The sequence below is a fragment of the Excalfactoria chinensis genome, chromosome 1 (genome assembly GCF_039878825.1).
Source record: "Excalfactoria chinensis isolate bCotChi1 chromosome 1, bCotChi1.hap2, whole genome shotgun sequence".
In the NCBI taxonomy this organism is placed as follows: Eukaryota; Metazoa; Chordata; class Aves; order Galliformes; family Phasianidae; genus Excalfactoria; species Excalfactoria chinensis.
In genome coordinates, this window is record NC_092825.1 from 78,497,043 (window position 1) to 78,510,602 (window position 13,560).

At 40.3% G+C, this 13,560-nt stretch overlaps 1 protein-coding gene across 6 annotated transcripts in view; it reads left to right on the forward strand.

The window, feature by feature from the left end:
• Positions 1–13,560, forward strand: part of ZBTB20 (zinc finger and BTB domain containing 20) — a 448,076-nt gene that overhangs the window by 84,956 nt on the left and 349,560 nt on the right. For all 6 annotated transcript variants that reach the window (XM_072352146.1, XM_072352172.1, XM_072352155.1 and 3 more), the window contains exon 3: positions 6,202–6,323. The gene's annotated coding sequence lies outside the window, so the exon portion shown is untranslated. The remainder of the gene's footprint in view (positions 1–6,201; positions 6,324–13,560) is intronic.

Genomic DNA, 13,560 nt, shown 5'->3' on the forward strand with positions numbered 1-13,560 from the left:
GCTGATTTTCTTCTCTCCTTTTAGCCTGCATCTCTTATTTTTATCAGGTATGAGGAGATGATGCAATTTGCCTGTGGATATCTCTGATAGGAGCAAGGTTTTTCCCTTCTCTGGAACAGTCCATAGTTAAAGAGTCAGTCTGCAGGTCTCTTGGTGAGCTCAGGCATTTGAGGTGTCTAGTAGTGACTTCCTCAGGGTCTGATAAATGCTTCCCTTTCAGCGGAAGGGAAATGGCAGTTGAAATGTATAAGACGATGTTGTTTTTTCCAATGAGTGTAGCACAGAACAGGTGCTCCTCTTTGTTTTTAAAGCACAGAAGACAACTACTTCAGATGTAGTGAAATTTACTTCTAAGTTGTTTTCTGTGATTAGATACAGGTAATACGGGGTGGTTTATGACCACGTCTGTGAAAGTCGTGCTGCTGAACGTCTTTGAATGTTGTCAAGTAAAGGCGTAGAGGAAGATGAATGTTAGAGTTCCTGTTGATCCAGAATCACTTTTATAAATACAGTAAGATGGTGTCTCAGCTTGATTTTTCTGATGTCCCGTGGTCATCTGTTGCATTTTGTTTGTTTGGGGGGTTGCTTTGTTTCTACCCATGTTTGCACTTTGCTACTCCATTCTGGTTACTCACTAAAAAAATGTCTACCAATAAAAACATCTGTTCCCTGTGGTAGCACTTATAGCTTGCTGTAGTCTGAAAGTGACGCAACCGCGGATCCTATCTAACAAATAAAGCTTGAGCCATTGATCTAAGAGGAGAAGCTAATTGTTTCTTAATTTAAGCCTTAGCAAGGAGTGTGGCCCTCAAGGTTTGGGAATGTTTCTGTAAAGCATTTTTGCTATAAGCAGCTACGCTTGTGAATAAAATGATGGAGAATAAATATGAAGTATATATGAGTGTCCAGCATTCTTGTTAAGATTAGTGGGAGTATGGAAGGGAAGCTGTTCTTGAGACCACAGTGAATACAGCACCCATGGATTTGTAAGCAATAGCAAGTCAGGAAGTCTTATTTATATGCAAAAAATGTATTTTATTGGTAACAAAAACAAATACAAAAAAACACAAGCAAAGGTTGAATATGCAAGCAGATGTCTTAGGATTTCTTGGTACCTTTTATATCTAGGCAGAACAGGAAAGCTTCTTCCAGTCATATGCTTGTCTTGAAATTAAATATAATTTTAGGCCAGAAGCTACTGACTGATAGCTGATACCTTATTCCAAGAACACTTTATTTCATGTATTAATACTTCCTTTACTGTTGTAGGCTTTAAATAATTGTGAATTCTACACTAAGTACAAATAGTACAAGAAAATAAACAGTATTTATGTTCATATGAAATCTGTGTGGCAAAGATGAGAAGGGTATAATATTTTTTCTTTCCCCAGCCTACTAACATCCCAGACACGTGAGTTACAAACTAAGTTGTGTTTACAGTGCTGAACTATCTTTTTTTATATCTTTAAGTTTTTGGTTTAGAGAGTGTATAACCTTTACCTGCGTACAGTTAGCTGATCAATTTTACGTGAAGGATGCTTGCTTTTTGTGCTCATGGTGTAGAATGCTTTCAAAAGTAAGATATATGAGTGACTAGCACAGTTGGATGACAGAAAGAACAACAAAGGAAGTTAACAAATTGATAATGAAGTAAAATTATAGAGGGTTGAACATGGATATCAGAACTGTTCCAGACTTACTTCTTAATCACTGCTGCTCTGCTTTGATTCTGTCTATTGGCTTTCTAATGGCACCACCCTGAAATGTATTGTTGAGTTTTTGGAAAAAGACCACTCGACTTGTCACTTATTGGCAAGCATGTCTGCATCCTTGACAGAGGCCAATGGGTTAAATGGATGACAGAGACAAGATTCTTCTGTTAGCCATGTGGTTGGTCCCTCTGGAAGACACTTAAAATAAGTTGACAAAAATATTTTGAAGCTTGCAGTACCCTGTCTGATCTATGTACGAGGATTTTTCTTTTCTGGGCTTGTCATTCCATCAGCAGACTCCTACGAAATCAAGCAATCAGTGATGGATTTAACACTGGATTGAATATAGAAACCAACATACCGTGATTCTGACTAACAAATAAAAGCATGTAAGACAAACTGATTTCGGGTACAGAGGAGGAAGTGCTAGGGAGCAGAGAATTGGCTTTTCATCTCGCTGACTGTTTTTGAAAGGAAATCCCAGCCTGTATCTCCCAGTAATCTCAACCAAACATGTCTTTGCTGGAAGAGTGAATTGTAGTGTGTGCTGCACACAGCTCCTGGGTGCTTCCCAGAGCTTCAGCCAGTTCTCCCAATATGCTGTGCTTGACGACTGGACAGAAGTCTGTGCTGAGCTAAATTTTATTGTTCTGGTGTTCTCCACCCATTTGCAATGCACATAAGCAGGAATTCAGATGTGTCCTAGGAAACTTGTTTAACCTAATGAGAGCAAATGGCAGTGGGTATTCCTTACTTGGGATGGCAGTGCCAACATTTGTGCTTAATTGAGGCACATTTGGCTGGTTCCGGTGCTTCAAGTGGTTTTTAAACAGGTGTGTAATGGGTGCTGAATTCTGAAGCCTGCCTTTTTAATGTGGAAGTTGCCAAATGAAGATCGACAGAAATAAAGATATCTATTGCAGGATAAATATTTTTCTTTGTAGATTTATTCAGCGTAATCTTTACCTTAACTTGAGTCATAGGTGAATGGAGAGGTGTTTCTTCTCATAATTGAGAAAGTCCATTAAAGAGAGCAACAGGATGCCTAACAAGGTGTCCTAATTAAAATTACCCTGCAATCTGAGCAGAACATTCATTTATATGTGGCTAAGGTTGATCTAAAACCTATCTAAATCAGGAAGATGATTATATACCTTCCCCCCCACACCCCCCTCCCCACTGAAAATGAAACTTAGCATTCTGACACTAAACAGCCTGATTCTGTTCTGGGATTCAAGAGTAAGGGCTTTCTCTTCAGCGTTTTCTAAAGAATGTTTTTATGAAAATTTAAAATGGGTTTCTCTTCTACTACTCCGTCACTTTGCTAGCATTCATCTGTGGTTGCATTTCTGCAATGTTTTGAAAGCGGATCCGGTGTTGCTCTGTGCGTGCTGCAAGCCAATCTGAAACCTTTGGTCGTGGTTAGCGTGCTGGTGAACTAATAAGCTACCGAGATAGCAGCTGCTTAGCAGGACTGATTGGCTCAGACTCGACTTTGCTATCTGCGACTACACAGTTTGTGACTGGCTTGGTTTGCAAGCTGAGTAATTTTGTTATCTCGGGGAGTGTGGGGCTGCATACATAATCTACGCCGTATCCACAACTGGATAGATTTTAGTTGTGTGTGTAAAAATGACCTATTCATGCTCTAGCTATCGGGTTTTAAAATACTGATGAGGCAAATTGCATTTAATATAATTTATCAAATCAAAGTGAATGCTTGAAAGAATTTGCTAGCTTCAGAAATATTGTTTGTATTTAGAAGGGAATTCTCAGCATCTTTAACGTGACAGAATTGTACAAGCTGCAACTTGTTGCTACCCAGGCACAAGCTGGTGGAATTCTTTGTGCTGTACTTCTGTTTCTCCCCGTTTTCTAGACAGGCTGGGAAGGGGGAGGATTTTCAGAAGCATTTGGCACAGGCCTGAACGTGCTACTGATAGATGCAACTAGAACAATTTCCCCATAATTCTAATGGAAAGAGTATCACACCATTGCTCCTTTTTGATAATCCCACCCATGAGGTCTAATGCAAAATGTAAGGAGACAGCTATGGCTGTTGAGCTGATGACTGTCATAGGCCCACACTGACTTTTAATTTTCTGAGTTACTGTGACTTCCAGTTACAGTGAATCATCTATGGTTGTTAACTGGCTAGTGAAGCCGTTCATTAGTGACTCCTTCTCCCGATGAAATTGTAGGTGATGGTGCTGGGTGATTATTTGCTGCCATAGGATCTCTCTCGTGTAGAGATAAATGTTCCAAATTGTCTGTTATCCTTAAAGCAAGCAAACTGAAGGAAGAGATTTGCACTGCAGTGTCTTCTGTATTCATCTGAAACCCAGATTTACATCCTGCAACTTCCTGCACAACTGCTAGGGCAGAGTGACTTAGGAAATGGTGGTGGTTAGAAAGCTTAGATCCCACTCTGTCCAGAATTAATGCGTGTACTCTGGGAAAAAAATAGCAAACGGAGTGCTTAATATCATAACTGCAGCGACGTAAAAGAAAAGTCCTGCTCTTTATTTCCAAATGTATTTTCTGTAGTCCTTGAAGGATTTTCAGGAGCTTCTGAATGTCCTGGTAACAGTAGTTCTTAATCGTGCGCTTTATCATTTGCCTTCGGCAAGAAAGCTCCATTCTTTCCTTTTGAATGTGGGACCTTGCCTTATTGCCTCAGGGAAGCATTACTGTAATGCATGTCACTTGAGGCTAATTCAATCTGCCACTTGGAAATTGCCCCTGGTGCAGATTGTAGCAGTGGACCATTATCTCAAGCTATTTTTCATCAAAGCAGACTGCATCTGTTCTGCATGATCTGTATAGCCCGTCAGTTTATTTTAGGTTAGCATGTGAGGTGATGGCTTTTCTTTAAACCTGTAAAGCCATGATTGCTTTGGTTTCCAGTGATGTGATAGGAACCTGTCTTTTTACCAAAGCAGTCCGAGGCATCTCAAGATATAGGTCCAGGGAAGCTTAAATTGACTAATGTTGAAGCCTCTCTGTTGCTGTCCCTGCACATGTACATTTTTGCAGCCTCCTTAGCTCTAACCCCAGAATTTCATGACTGGAAACAGATTTGTCTGAAAAAACAAACAAACAAATGAAAAAAAAAAACCCCAAAACACAAAAACCCATTGAAAAAAAAAAAATCATTCAGGTGAAAGTTCCCTGGACCAGAAAATTATCTGATTGTGGCTCAAGGATGGGGTCAGGCACGTGTGTCAGAGGAAAGAGGAGAGAGTAGGGTAGGACTGTTGCAGCAATTTAAATTAACGTAGATTGCAGTTGGTGTGATACTGGAAATAGTAACCCAATGGTGTCAGTAACATAAGCTGTAAATACGGCAAGTGACAGCTAAATGAACTTTGGCTTTGAAATTTACTTTCTTCACTGTTTGCTAAAACCTGCGTTTTGGTATGCATGACAAACTCTAAAGATGACACCTCAACCTTTCTATCCTTGAAAAAGGGAACATATGAAGGCTTGATTAATTTCTTTTATGAGGATTGGCTGTTGTACACCATTAGAAGCTGAACAGACAGGAGGGGGGTGGGGGGAAGGAAGAAAACATTTTTGTAAGCAGTAGGGAATTGTCCCTTTGAAAAACAGCTACAACTTCATTAACATTTCAACCAGCTGTAAATTAAAATTTGTGTCTGCAAGTAATCTATAATGTATTTGGAGTGCCAGAGAGGTACATAAGGAAGTGCTAGCACAAGCTTCCTCTAGGTATAGCTTGCAATATGGATCTCTTGCCAGTGTTTCTGTGATGCAAGGCCTGTGTGAGAAGGCCCGCCGCCCCAACCCTGGGCCTAATGCTGGGCCTGCACGGCCATTACGGCTGGGGTGAGCGGAACCAAACAGATGATTGCTGAATGTGAAATACCACATCTGCTTGGTAAACAAGCTAGCTTGGGTGAGCACTTGTTTCCATGAATGCCCTTGTTCAATAGGTCTGCTTACACTAGGGAAGGATGCATCTGCTGTTTCTGTAGGATGGGCCTATACAATACACTGCCAGGGACACTGATTCTTCTTTCACCCATTTCTGCACTTACTGAATGTCAGTACTTTTGGTCTCTTTTACTTGCGTTACTTGATCTGGCCTGCAGGGTACCAGTCACTGAGGATGAGGCTGAGAAGATGGATAGTTGGGTGATGAAGCTAGCAGCTCCACTATGCAGGCAGCAACAAATGATAGGCGGTTCTGTGTCACTAGGTTTTGCACATTTGATGGGACATGGGGTTGTGCAGCCTGCAATCCTGCTTTTTTCCTGCAACACTTCTGTGTCACTTTCATATGGATTAGAATTGCAGTCATTCTCTGCAGTTGGTTCTTCAACTGCAAAGCCGTTGGAGAAAAAGCTTTCTCTGATGTATTATGCTTTTGATGGACTTGTATTTGGAGCTTCTGCCAAGTGTTTCTAAAACTTTCTGTCTTTTGCGTTTGTGAGATCTTAAAGATCCTTTTCTCCTCTTCTTGTAGGGAACCAGAGGGCTTGACACATCCCTTGCATCTTCCATTTACTCTGACCACAGTCCCTCCCTGTTCTCACAAGTGGAGCTAAGCCCTGCTTCCCTTCCTCTTGATTCCCAGACAGCTACATGGTAAGTTTTCATTATCTCTGTACTTGTTGCCACAAGGTAAAATTCTGGCAGACTCAGTCTAAAATCCATTAGCACTGGGCATTGAGGGCAGACTACTTCATGCCCATCACTGATCATTCAGTCCTGTTCCAGGCTGACTGTGAGGAAAGGAAGATAGTATTGAATTAGCATTGGAGTTGAACTTCAGCATAGATTGTTATAGGAATAAAATATGAAGTAAAATATGTGGCAGAATTAAATCCATCAGTTCTAATAAAGGAAACAGAAGAAAGCAAAGAAATCTTGGACCCTTAAATCCCATTAACCAGGCCAGAGAGAGAATGTGTTAAAAGAGAGCTGCGCTGTATCTTTTTTCATTGTTTGATGAAATAATCTTTTCTCACCCTTTAAGTGGTGTGTTTAAAAATCCTGGTATTTCTGAAACAAAGAGAATACACAGCCACCGAGCTAGCTGGTTTTTATACCTTCCTTTTCTGAGCATTGTCCTTCAGTACAATACAGAGCCATTTCTTTGTTCTCACAAGCTAGCAGTTAAATTGTATGTAAATGTATGCAAATTAGATGCTGTCTAATAAAGAGAGTCATTAGATGGAAGAAATATTTAGTTTAGGGGGGAAAAAAAGAAAGAAAAGAAAGCAGGTGTATTTTGCAATAGAAAATGTAAGATTGCAAAACCCCCTGAAACTTTGGGTGAAGGCTTTTTGTAAAACCATTAAAACATTTTCTAAGACTTGCCCTATTCTTGATCCTTTCTTCAATGCATTTTTATGTGTATATGTTCGTATACTTCTGCAGTCTTTTCCACCACAGAACTCACATGGCTGTGCTGTGTATGTACGTAATTGAAATTATATGTAAATACTATATTCATAAATAATGTTTATGATTACTTTAAACCATACAGCTATGAATTTACATGCATGTATTTTGTGTTAGGGTGTGTTTTTGATTTCTGAGTCTATACAGGTGGAGTCCATGTGGTAAATTTTACTCTCATGGATTGATTTATTCATCATATGCTTTGGCTGTATACATTATGCTCCCTAAATCATCAACGCCAATTTTATGAACCTCTGTCTTCAACAATTTTAAAGCTCTGTTGTTGTTATTTTCTTCACTTTGTTCACTGAACCTCAGTGTTGGGTATGCTTCCAGTCTTTTGCTGGAATCTTTGACCAAGTAATTCCTTTTGAAGTATGGACTTGATTCAAGCCTTAAGTAGAGTGACTTTTCTGAACGTGACAAAGCTGCAGCCTGGAGCACTAAAATGCTAGGAACATGTTCTCAAAAGCTGGCGATCCCATGCCTATGGGTGGAGCACTCAGCATCCATCTATGCTCTGAAAGATTTCAAATTGATGAACCTTACATTCTTGCCACTTCTAAGGAGAAAATAATTAAGACTTTTATCTCTGTACCTTAGAATCTGTAGTTCTGATCAGTCAGTTCTTCTGCCCAGAGTGAGTAGCGTACGTAGATGACGTGGCTCAATTATTATGAAGTCATTGTTGTTTTTTGTTTCTGATGGTCACTTGTCATGATTTGGTGTAGGGAGCCAATAGCTGTGCTTTGGGCATATTTTTTCAGTTGCGTTTTTGCAAGTCTGGAAGCCTAAAGACGTATATGTATATGTGTATAAAATGTATGTATATAAAAATAATGTTGTTTAAATATTTACATATAAAGCCAAGGGATTGGCTTCCTTCCCAGAATTACTGGAACTACCTTCCCCAGGAACATTTGGACTTGAAAAATCTCTACAGCAATACTTTCGTTCAAGAACTAAACGACTTGTGTAATGAGGGACTAGCTCTGCACCCTTTGCTGCTCATATTGGTTCTGTTGTTTGAGGTGATGGAATGAGAGAGGGGAGAGAATTCCTGTGCATGAGCAATACATTACCAGTTAATTATGACAAGATGCTCTTTTATTACTCTTTCCATCCAGTTTCTTATTGATTTATTTTATGAGAGAATACTTACCAAAAAATGTAGCACAATGGGGATTTTTTCATTGTTCTAGAACAGGTCCATGCAATGGAGTGCATCTGGGCCACATTTAGTCCAGAGGCAGCAGTTCCTGTCCAAGCAGCTGCAGGGCAGATGAACTGATCACTCAGAGCTTGACTCTCTGTTTACCCTTTGTCCAAACTGTATTTTTTGAGCTACCAGCAGAGAAGCCACAGTGTGAGCTTTCTGCCTGATGGGGAAGTATAGACAACATCATTGTAAGGATACTGTGGAAGGCTGGCAATGAATATTTCACATACAGAAGGAGGATACCTTCATTCTATTCAAGTTATTCTTGAACATGTGTGGTATTCTTGGAAGAGAATACCTCGAATAGGAGATGAGAGGTGAGGATGGGAATGCAAGAAGAATCTGAGCTTTAATATGTGGATGCTAGAGAAAGATAAAGTTAATAAAGTAAGGCAAAACAGAGGGTATTATGGTGAGAGGGAGCTATGTAGTAACATTAGTAAACAGGAAATGTTAACAATTTACTCACTGACTTGGGATGCTGCTCTTCTAGGTTGTCTGGAGGCAGCCTAGAGCTGAGTCACTAGTAATACAGGCATTTCACACAGATGTTTTCACAATTTGCAGTTTATACGTGTAACTTCAGCTACCTGTCAGAATCTGAAAACCTGTGTTAATCCTGAGACACTAACCAGGGATATACCTGCAGAAGGCAGGACAAGCTAGCTGTCCAAGACAGCACTTTGTCTCCCAGAAGTAGATTCCTCGAGAAGAACTCGAAACACATAGGCAGATAAGAACATGTTCACACAAGAAAAGAGCAATGCAGGATTAGGTGCAGCAGTATGATTAACTCCATGTTCCTCTCCAGACTTCCTCTGTTCGATGACTAGGCTCTTCTGAGGATATGTATGTCTCTGCCTTGCCCATCTTGATAATAATGGTAATGCAGCTTTCTACATTCAAAATATATTGTGGGGATATATGGTATCCTGAGGTCCATTTAAAATGGGTGCAGCCAACACTTTGAGGGAGGTGATCTTCCTCCTCTGCTCTGGTGAGACCACATGCGGAGCACTGTGTCCAGTTCTGGACTCTCCAAAAAAGACAGGGATCTCCTAGAAGCAGTCCAGTGGAAGGTAACAAAGATGATTAAGGGCCTGGAGCATCTCCCATATGAGGAAAGGGTAAGATACCTTGGAAGCTTCACACTGGAGAAGGGAAGACAGGAAGGGGATCTCATTATCTAAAGTGAGGGAGTCAAGTCGATAGGAGTAGACTCTTCAATGGCAAGCAACAACAGAACAAGGGGCGACAGGCAGAAACTGTGGGACACAGGATGTTCCATACAAGCACAAGGAAGAACTTCTTTACTGTCAGAATGGCAGAGCACTGGAGTAGGCTGCTCAGAGAAGTGGCAGAATCTCCTTCAGTGGAGATACTCAGGGCCTGTCTAGACGCCTTCCTGTGCAACCTGCCATAGGGAACACTGCTTTAGGAGGGGGGCTGAATTCCGTGATCTCTTAAGGTCCCTTCCAACTCAAACAATTCTGTGATCTTCCTATCGTATGTCTTCAACAGTAGCACAGAGAGCCACAAGGAATCTGAAATTGTACCGTGGAACAACCGGTATTTTCACTGAAGATCTGAAAATAAATGATAATTTTTCTAACTTGTATTCCTCAAGAGCTTGTGCCTCTTAAAAAAAAAAGTTGTAAGAAATAAAATATGCCGCAGTAAACTATTCCTAGAGCTAACGAACAGGCAATGGGACTAGCAGCTTTTGCTATTACCTACTGCTTATTATTGTTATTATTATTATTTCTTTTTAATTATGCAAAGTGCTAATCAGTTTGATTATGCACAGTGCTAATCAGGTTAATTATGCAAAGTGCTAATCAGTTGTTCTCTAAGCACACGAGGAGAGCAGAGGTGCTGGCAGTGAATGGTGGTTCTAGATGGGGGTAGTCACGGCAGTCATTCCTTATTAAAAGAGGAGTAGGTGAGATGACAGGGGTTTTTGCTTCCATTAAAAAATAAATTAAAAAAAGAAAAAAGCGGTGAGAGCGATAGTTCTGGTGGAGTAATGTCTTCTTTCACAGCAAGGCAGACTTTTATTCCAAGCTGGCTCACGCTGTTGGATGATTTCTGCTGGGGTTCGAGTGCACTGATTTGGGCAAATATATTGCAGAGGGGTCTTGTAATGGGTGGGATACAAGTTACCCCCACTAGAGAAATTGAGATGCAAAACCAGAAAAGCACAAATTAAAGGACTTTTTCAGTCTAATGAGCACTCAACTTTTAGGCACTGGTAACTAGAACGTCAGTAGTGTAACGTGAATGGCACTTGTTCATGTGTATGTAGGGTCGAATGCGTGAGTATTCATGTACTGCGTGAACATTCAAATTGTATTTCTTTCAGTATACCTTTACAAACTATAGGAATGTAGGGTGCCTTATCATTGGGAGCCTATGTTCAGCTGCGTTTGCTCTTTCTCCTTAGTGCTAAAATGTAAATTAGAATGTTGTGTTCCAGTGAAATAGGATCTCTTCTCAATAAGCTGTGTTCTTCTGACAATTACTGAAGATTCAGTGTGCCCATTTTGCTGTGCTCAGTGTCTAATATCTAGCCAGTATTCCTTATTTGATTATATTTCACTGTTGGTGTGGGATACATAAGCACCACTTTTTACAGTTAGTAATGGAGATGACATTCCCAGAGCAGAGAGCTACATGCTCATAAAAAGTCGTGGGTAAAGGATCATAAGAGATGATTTTGAAGTCATTAAAAGAAAAGATTAGTCTTCTGTAAGGCCTTCAGTGGTAGAAGGTTATTGCATCGAGTGCAAAAGAAGTTTTCCTTGAAAAAGTAATCATTGTGGATGGTTAGCTAAGGGAAGTCACAGAAAAAACTGAAGTATATTTAAGGTAGGAAGTGAAGCATCAATGTAGCTTAAACCAAAGTCTAAAAATTAATAATATTGCATTCTTGGCATTGTCACGATTCCATAAGACAGAAGATACTCAAAATAAGTTTACTACCAAATGTATGGACATGATTACTCATCTGTTTTCATAGGTTTATTCTGGTTTTAGAAAGCTAAACCAATGGTCTGCTTTCAAGTCCAGTACCCTGTAGCTGGAATAGAAGAGTACATGATCTGAATGCTCAAAGGGATGCTCGCAAAAAGTTAGGGTCCCAAATCTGCAGATGCTTTTCTCTCTGGTCAGAAAGAATCCTGTGAGGCTAATGCAAAGCTTTGCATACACTAATAGTGAAACAGTTTGCTGTTATTCCAGATGCTGCTCTGGAAGAGCTCAGCCTGTTAGGCTCAGATCTGGATTTGATGTGCAGTAGTCCAGTCCACAAGCAATTTCCATACAATCGCTATTCTGCTTTCATTTGTTGTCAGTGGCCTTGTTTCTGTTTGTCTTTTCAGCACACTCTACTCCTCCCTCATCAGCTCTTTGATGAGACACAATGGGAGAGTGTGTACGGTCAACTGCAGTTGGGAAAGAACTGGCTTCTTCATGTGATCCCTTGGCATCATACAGCCTTCTGTGAGGCAGATCCTTGCTTTGATTGCTATTCCCACAGAAATACACAGTTGCACACAGAGATATGTATATATATATATACATATATACATATACATACACACACACACACACACATATATACATATAATATTTGTGGGTTTTTTTGTCTTTTGGAAGCTGGGCACCAAAATTGCAGCAGGAGGAAGAGAATTTGTTTGAAAGATATTGTGCTGCTCTAGGCACATTCTTTGTTATCAGCCAGATATTTTCAAATGGAGGTTTTATCCTTTGGAAATAAAACCTGACAGATTTTGTGCTAGTATTAGTTATTTCCCCATCTCCCCTATCCTCTACCAATTCAAAAGGTGTTGTATAGTTAGAGGATACTTGCAAAGCCATTAGCATAAACCACACGTTGTAGTATTTGTGTGGTACAGCTGTAAATCTACCCGAAGCGTAATCATAATCTGTGTTGCATTCCACTATTTCAGATGACTGGGCTTCTGATGGATTGCGGAGCTAGTCAGAAAAATCACGTTCTGCTCCAATTTTTTGTACTTTCTTTGTAACCCTGCTAAATTGCATTATCTTACTCTGCTTCACTTTTCCTTGGTAGTGAAATATGGATAATGATCCAGACCTAACATGGGATGTGGGAGGAGTGTTAGAAGGCAAATGTATTATTTGCAAAGTGCTTTGATATCTCTGGATTAAAGGAGTTATGGAAGTGTGATGTATTATGGAGAGTTATCTGTGTTATTATGGAGCATCAGCGAATCTTGTGATCTTGAATAAATTTGTGCAAGATAACACAGAAATATTTTGTGTCTCCCGAGAAAGTGAAACAAGTGGATGAAGGAAGCTCAGTTGCCTTGACATTAGGGTAATAGGTTAGCAAGAGATGACAAAATCCAAGTAAAGAAATCTGTGTCTCCTGTGACTGAAGAAGCAGTTCTCGAGTGAACTGAGGATTCACCTGTCTGTACCACAGTGTTGTTGCTGCAAAACTCCTTTTGCGTCTTCTTGAGGACCTGGCCTTCAGAGGTGCGCACTGTGTGCTCTGTGGCTCACTTAGAAGGTGTCTGCTCATTGGCATTCACAGGACCGGGAGCTGAGGGGATTAATAACAAAAAGATCTAAAACGTTCACTCTGACCTTTTAAAGTTACTGACCTGTATTCAGGTTACAAATGCACAGCATATTTCTCTCGAACTACAAAGGTTTAAAGTCAGTAATTCCATCAGGCTAGCACTTCCTTGTGCCCAGCTGCCATGACTGGAATGAAGGAGCAAGAAAACTCACTGTGCCCACGACTGTCTCATGGTGACACAAGTACATGGAAGAAACCCCACTGACATAAACTAAAACACTGACACTGTGTTTGAAAAGTTGTTTTGAATGTCTTCTCCTATTGAGCTTATGCAACAGAGATAAATAAACACCATGTGTGGTGCAGCCAGGCTGAGTATTTTTGCTCCTACAAATGTTTATACATTCTCTGGTGGTTGCTTGTATTGCTGTTTGTTGACTGTAAATTCCAGACCTAGATGTTTATAATGTATACATTTGTAGGAGCGGTGCATGTCGGGGAATATGGTGAAGGTGGGACTTTTTATGAACACAACCAGATGAATAGTGGATGGGTTTTTTCTACTTCTGGTGTGGTGAATTAATCTTTGTGCTCACAGTGAAAGAGAAGGCTGCTGCAGCTGGAGCTGT